This window comes from Triturus cristatus, chromosome 6 (assembly GCF_964204655.1).
Source record: "Triturus cristatus chromosome 6, aTriCri1.1, whole genome shotgun sequence".
In the NCBI taxonomy this organism is placed as follows: Eukaryota; Metazoa; Chordata; class Amphibia; order Caudata; family Salamandridae; genus Triturus; species Triturus cristatus.
This window is the reverse complement of record NC_140589.1, coordinates 138,093,384-138,100,855: the sequence shown is the minus strand read 5'-3', so window position 1 is coordinate 138,100,855 and position 7,472 is coordinate 138,093,384.

Sequence of the window (7,472 nt, the reverse complement as noted above, 5' to 3'; positions counted from 1 at the left end):
TGGCTACATGCTGGCCTTCGGGAACAAGACTAGGCGTTTCAGGCAACTCGCTGAGGCGAATCTGGAAGCCAGCCAGGAGGAGATGAAGCGGTGGTACGACCAGAATGCCACTCTGGTTCAGCTTCAGCCTGGACAGAAGGTGTGGGTCATAGCCCCAGTGGAGCCCTGTGCACTCCAGGATAAGTGGACTGGTCCCTATGAGGTTGTGGAGCGCAAGAGTCCGGTTACCTACTTGGTGGACATGCGGTCTCCCAGGAACCCCTTGAGGGTCCTGCATGTCAACCGCTTGAAGCCCCACTTGGAGAGGTCTCAAGTGGGCATGCTCTTGGCAACAGATGCTGGGATGGAAGAGGAGACCGAGCCTCTTCCTGACCTCCTGTCAGTCAGAGAGCAAGATGGGTCAGTGGATGGTGTCAACCTCTCTTCCACCCTGACCCCTGAGCAACAGGATGACTGCCACCAGTTGCTGGGACAGTTTTCTGTTCTGTTCTCCCTGGTTCCTGGTGTCACTGATTGGTGCTCCCATGAGGTGGACACTGGGGGCAGTACACCTGTGAGGCACAAGGCCTACAGAGTGACTGACAGGGTAAGGGCTTGCATCAAGGAGGAGGTCTCCAAGATGCTCACGCTAGGGGTAATTGAGTCCTCTAGAAGTCCTTGGGCCAGCCCAGTGGTCTTGGTCCCAAAGGCTGCCGCGCCGGGTGCCACACCCGAAATCCGTTTCTGTGTGGACTACCGAGGGCTCAATGCAGTCACCAGGACTGATGCACACCCCATCCCCAGAGCAGATGAGCTCATATATCGGCTAGGGGCTGCACGGTACCTCAGCACGTTTGACTTAACGTCTGGGTACTGGCAGACCGCCTTGACCGACGGGGCAAGGGAGAGGTCAGCATTCTCCACACCAGATGGGCACTACCAGTTCCGGGTGATGCCCTTTGGGATGAAGAATGCCCCTGCCACCTTTCAGAGGTTGGTCAACCAGGTGTTGGCTGGACTGGACTCGTTCGGTGCCGCCTACCTGGAAGACATCGCAGTGTTCAGCGCCAGTTGGGAAGGACATCTGCGCCACCTCTGGGAAGTGTTGATGGCGCTGCGGAGGGCAGGCACCACGATCAAGGCGAGTAAGTGCCAGATCGGGCAGGGTTCCGTGGCGTACTTGGGACACCAGGTAGGGAGCAGCCAGGTGGCGCCCCTACAGCCCAAGATTGAAACCATTCTGGCTTGGGAGCCGCCCAAAACCCAGACAGAGGTGAGAGCCTTTTTAGGACTCACGGGTTACTGCAGGAGGTTTTTCAAGGGGTATGGCAACATTGTTGCACCCTTGCCAGCGCTGACTTCCAGGAAGCAGCCCAAGAAAGTGATTTGGACTGACACCTGTCAGGAAGCTTTTGAGGCCTTAAAAACTGCTATGTGCACAGCGCCCGTGCTCTTGGCACCCAACTTCTCCAAGGAGTTCATAATCCAAACAGACGCTTCAGAGCATGGTGTGGGGGCTGTTCTATCACAGATGAATGAGGACGGCCTAGATCAACCTGTAGCCTTTATCAGTAGGAGGTTACTTCCATGGGAACAGAGGTGGCGTGCTATTGAGCGTGATTCTTTTGCTGTGGTTTGGGCACTGAAGAAGCTGAGACCCTACCTGTTTGGAAATCACTTCCGGGTTCAAAGTTTCAAACAGACCACAGGCTCCTCAGATGGTTGCTGCAGATGAGGGGTGAGAATCCAAAGCTGTTAAGGTGGTCCATTTCCCTACAGGGTATGGATTTCATGGTGGAACATCGACCCGGTACAGAACACGCCAATGCTGATGGTCTGTCCAGATTTTTCCGCCTTAGTGATGAGAACTCCCAGGACGTAGGGTAGTTCTCCCCACATTGCAGCTGGAGGGGACACGTGTTAGACCTGGCACATTGGCGTGGGTCTCACTTCCATTTTTCGCTGTTGCCTCATTCATTTTTGCTGGTGTTAGTTGCTCAGGGCACTGTGCCATTGCTGTCAAGTGCCACAGTACAAGTGCTCCCTATTGTAAATTCATGTATGATTTGTGATTCCATGATTGGCTGGTTTGGTTTACCTGTCAGACCCTAGTACAGTGTACCAGGAGTGCCCAGGGCTTGTAATCCAAATACTGCTGGTGGGCTTGCAGCACTGGTTGTGCCACCCACAGAAGCAGCCTGTAAAAATGTGTCTAAGGTCTGCGATTACAGAGCCTGCATGCAGTCTGGTACTGTCATGCTGACTGGCCAAGTGCACCCACTTGCCAGTCTCTAAACCTTCCCTTTTCTTCATATCAGGCACCCCTATGGTAGGCCCAAGGGCAGGGTGCATTGTAAGTATAAGGTAGGATGTGCCCTGGTGTGTGTGGCATGTTCTAATAGTGAATTACAGCCATTTTCGTTTTTCACTATTGCAAGCCTAACTGTTCTCCATAGGCCAGAATGGGCAGTTTGGTTATTACATTTAATAATCCTAACTGACTCAGAGAACATGGTAGAAATTCGAATTTAGCATGCCTGAGCTCAGGATGATAAAATACATCTTTTAGTGAAGTTGGTTTTAACATTCTGTGTGTGAAAATGCCACTTTTAGAAAGTAGGCATTTTCTTGTCTAAACTTTCAAACCTGCCTCAGCTAAGCTGTGTATTGCTTTGTCTGGTTTCTGTGATTGACAGGCCTGGGGAATTCCAGGAGACAGGGTGAGGTGTCCCAGTGGTGAATAGAGAGATCTGCATCTAGATGGGTGGGAGGAGTTGCACCTGGGACTGAATAGGGCTGTGCCTTCCCTCCACAATGCTGGCTCCACCTCCTGGGGAGCGGCTGATGTCTCTGCCCTGCACAGTGAATGTAGAGAAGGAATCCTGTCAACAAAGTGCTCCAGGGCTGTACTTGCCTTCCACAATGCTGGCTCCACCTCCTGTGGGGCGTTTAATGTTTCTGCCCTACACTGTGAATGGAAAGGAGTAGTCTGGTAAACAGAGTGCTAAGGAACTGGTTTGGACTGGGCAAAGGCCCCTCTGCCCTCAGAGGACAAAGGATTTTGGGGTATAAGTATTGGGACCCTGATCCCAAGAATTTAGATCACTTTGGGAAAACAAGAAGAATCTCTGCTGAGGGAGGAACCAGAAGAAGCTGAGAAGGAAACTATCCCTGAACCCGGGGGATTGGCCTGCAGTGGTTGCCTTACTGCCAAAGAGAGGAGAAAGGAACTTTGTGTGTACTTTTGCTCAACTTGTGAAGGATCTCCAAGGGCTTGGAAAAGAGCTTGCCTCCTGCTAAAGTCTCAGGAGAACAGACTTCACCCACCAGCTCCCCAGAGTTCTTTGGAAGTGCCTGCTGCTGTTGTTGGGCCATCTGAGGGACTGCGTGTCACAAGGAGCTGGAAGCGCGACTCAAGAAGGAGAAGCGTGCCGCCGTTGGAGCTGTTGTCGTCGCATCTCGTAAAGTGTGTCGCTGCTGCAGCATCGCATCGAGCGGAAGCGTCTCGCATCATCCAGGAAGTGTCTTGCAACGTCGAAGAAGCGTGTCGCCATCGCAGCCATCGTAGCTGACGCATTGCACCGCATCAAGAGAAGAGTCTTGCATCGAGGAAGAAGCATGTCACCATCGCAGCCATCGTAGTTGTCGCATTGCACCGCATCAAGAAAAGCACCTCGCATCCACGGAGAAGCGTGCCGCCGTCAGAGCTGTTGTCACATCGCGTAAAGGGGAGTCGCCACTGCAACATCGCATCGAGCGGAAGCGTCTCGCAAACGTCAGAGAAGAGTGTCGCTGCCAAGGCAGCTGTCGTCGCATCGCGTAAAGTGTGTCGCCGCTGCAGCTGAAGCATCGAGTCGGGTCTTCTCGCAACATCGGAGAAGCATGTCGCATCCAGACGATCTTCACGTCTTTATTTCTTTGCACCAAAATCTTTAACGCATCAACATCGTTGCAACACTTTCGTTGCCCTGCGTGTCGCATCTAAAAGGTACATTGACTTGAAGTGTCGCATCTATGAACTTAGGAGAACTAAGCAAAATTCCACCATCTAAAGTAACAGTATTGTGTATTTTTGTCGTTTATTGGTCTTGTGGTAAGTCTATATAAAGAATACTTCTTTTTTATATAAAACCAGCGTGGTGTCCATTTGTAGTGTTGTCACTTGATTACTGTATCTGTTCACAAATGCTTTACACACTGCCTCTGAGATAAGCCTGTCTGCTCGTGCCAAGCTGCCAAGGGGTGAGCAGGGGTTATTTTAGGAGTGTACCCCCATACCATGACTAGAGGAGAGGGTCCCTATTTGTCACAAGTGCATACCTGTGCCAACTAGAGACCCACAAGTCTAACAGTTAGCATTTACCGTGAGGTTATAATGCACTTAAGAGTATATGGTCAGGCAGCACCACAAATAGAATCAGAGGAGGTACTCCGAACTCTGCAGAGGTGCTCTGCTCATGCAGGGGCACCCTCTCACATAAAAAACAAGCACTCTGCCTTCAGGATTGTTAAAGCCTGCCATAGGAGTGACTTATAGGTTTTATATGTGTGTGCAATGGTAGCCTATACCACAGTAAGTGGTGCATGCACCACCTTACCCAGGCTGCAGTAGCAGTCCTGTGGTGTCATTTTGGAGTGCTTCCCAGGGGTGGCATAATAAATGCTTCAGCCCCTGGTAGGCCTCTGAGGTACCTATGGCCTGGGTACATAGTATACCACATACTACGGACTTATAAGGCTCTCCAGAATCCAATTAGAGATGTCCCTCGCTTACTGTAAAATGGCGCTATGCCAGGCACTGTGATTGAAAGTCTAATGCAATGTTCCTTATGTAATGGAACGAACTGAGGCTATGCTGAGAGGTCAGAATGGAAAACCTGATTTCAACCTAAACGGTCAGAATTGAAAGTCTGATTTCAATGTTCCTTAGGCAAATGCAACTGGTGCTATGCTAGGCGCACGTAATTGGTAATATGATTTTCAATGTTCCTCACTTAATGCAAATGGCGCTATGCTAGGCACTCTCATGGTAAGTCACGTGCGATGTTCCTTATGTAATGGAACTGAGGCTATGCTAAGCGTCCGGAAGTGAATGCTTGATGTCAATATAAAGTTTTAAAAGCCCTGGCAGCTCGCAGCCCGGTTAGCTCACTCTAATTTCATTGCCAAAACTTTGCCTCTGTTTGGTCACTTACATACAGTATCAGTACTCTTGATGTCATTACATCCCAGGCCTACGTTGTCACACCTTCGAGAGGCACGCCTGGGTTTTTTCAAATATGAAGATGAATTAGGAGTTTGTTGTCAAGTTGCATCTATGCACCCATCGCAAGTACACGTATGCATTGGAAGCTGGTTATGTCACACTTTAGCTCTGCACCTATGTGCTGGTACACGTTCGCAACATATGCCTGTGGTTTGTCACACAATACCTATGCACCCTTGTACTCATACACTGATGAAGACTTATGTATTGTATCACACAGTATCTCGGCACCCTTGTGCCTGAACACTTAAGAATTGGTATGTCCGTGCCGTATCACACGGTACCTATGCAACCTTTGTGCTTGTGCAATCAAGCTTTATATGCCTGGGGTTTGTCACCCACTTTGTGGTCATACACTTATACAATTAGGTACTGTTTCACATGGTTCCTAAGCGCCCTTTTGCCCGAACACTTATGCAGTGGTTGTCCGTGTTTGTGTCACGGTACCTACGCTTGGGCGCATTCTGGCATTAGATGCCTAGGTCGTATCATACAATACCTACGCACCCTGTGTTTTTACACTTTTCGCACTAGATACGTAGGTGGTGGCACACATTACCTATGCAGCCGTTTTACTTGCACATTCGATGTCCGCATTGTCACACCGTACCTCTGCAACCTGGGCTGAAGGTGGGAAAAGGCGTAAGGGACCAAAAGGGTACAGTCTCACGAGGTAATCGATGGGCCTGGCATGCAAACCGCATCTCTTATCCAAAGGCTATGAGCACTAATCATTTCTGTTTTATGTTCCTTTATGTATGGTGGATCCATGAAGGTGACACCTGTGAAGTGACCCATACCGCAATGAGGCCGAGCTGTCAGGGCCACTTCTGCTACGTGGCGATGGGTCACGCATCACTATCTTTCAGTTCATGAGTCATGGGTTTCGCCATCCAAGACGCCGGTTTGGATTCGGCTGACTTGCTGCAGCTCATTGGTCCTGTTTCATATGTATTGCAAGATGCTTTATCCTGTGACTCAGGGAGCAGTTTTTGCATCAATACACTGTTACATAGTATCATGTGCAGTAGTGTAGGTTTTAGCCTGCCAGTGGGCCAATACATTGGCAGATGTTCTATTTTCATGTTTGCCTGCAGTTTCATGAGGCCAGGGTGCTTAAGTTAGGAACAAGAATAGAGTTTCAGGGATAGGGCAGACTGGGGCAATGCAGAGGACTGGGGAGCCACGCTCTGAATAGAAAGTAAGGGACCACCAGCAACCCGGATCTTGCTCCTAGGGGGTAACGACCCGGCTCGCCTGTGACAAAGGGTTTTAGCTGAGTCCGGGGGAAGGCGAGTTTACAGGGCATGACCTTCCTAGTGGGCTGAGGGGGGTGAGAGTTAATCGGGCAACTATGCTGTCCTGTGGCGGTAAGGTCATAATTGGTAAGCATGGTCTTCGGTCCTTAGCGGTCAGAACCATGTAACTCCAGGGGCAGTGAGAGCGGGTAGGTAGGCAGTCAGGGTGCAGGGGCCGGGGGAGACACTCTTCCCAGTGGGCCTGTGGCCACCCTCGCACGCGCATGCGCATCAGGGCGCAAGTATGCAGAATTTTGCAGCCCCTGTTTATGTACATGGAAACCATTTTAGAGAGGAAGCAGCGAGGCTAGGATCCTGATTAGCAGGGCCACAGCCAGACTAAGGTCGAAAAACAGTGAAACCCCAGCAAAAAGTGGGGGTACCTATGTGAAGCAACTAGTTGAAGAGATGGTTAAACAGTGTCCAGCATACCAACTGGCCAGAGCCGCCAGAGCGCCCGGCATCCATTCAGACAGAAGAGCCTACGAAAACACCATGGGAGAAAATAAGCATAGTTTTCAGGAGTTTTCCAGATGGCAGGATGACGTTAGTGTTTTGTTGGACAGTTATTCAAAATAGCATGTGGTCGAAGTCATCAGCTCCACCACGTTCTCCCGAATAGCCCCCGTGTTGGAAAAGGTATTTGCAATGTTCGGATGCCCCGATAAAGTCAAGAGCGACAATGGACCCCCTTTTCAAGGAGGGGAGTTTTTGAGAGTTTATGTTACTTCATGGAGTACGACACCATCGGTTCACCCCCCAGTGGCCGCAAGCAAATGGAGAAATTGAAAGGTTCATGCAGCCATTCAATAAAACGCTGCATATTGCATTTGCCGAACGCACAGACCCAGAAAGCCAATTACAGCGGTTTCTGCGGGATTACAAAAGCACACCCCACAGCACCACCCAATAAGCGCCATGGACGTTAA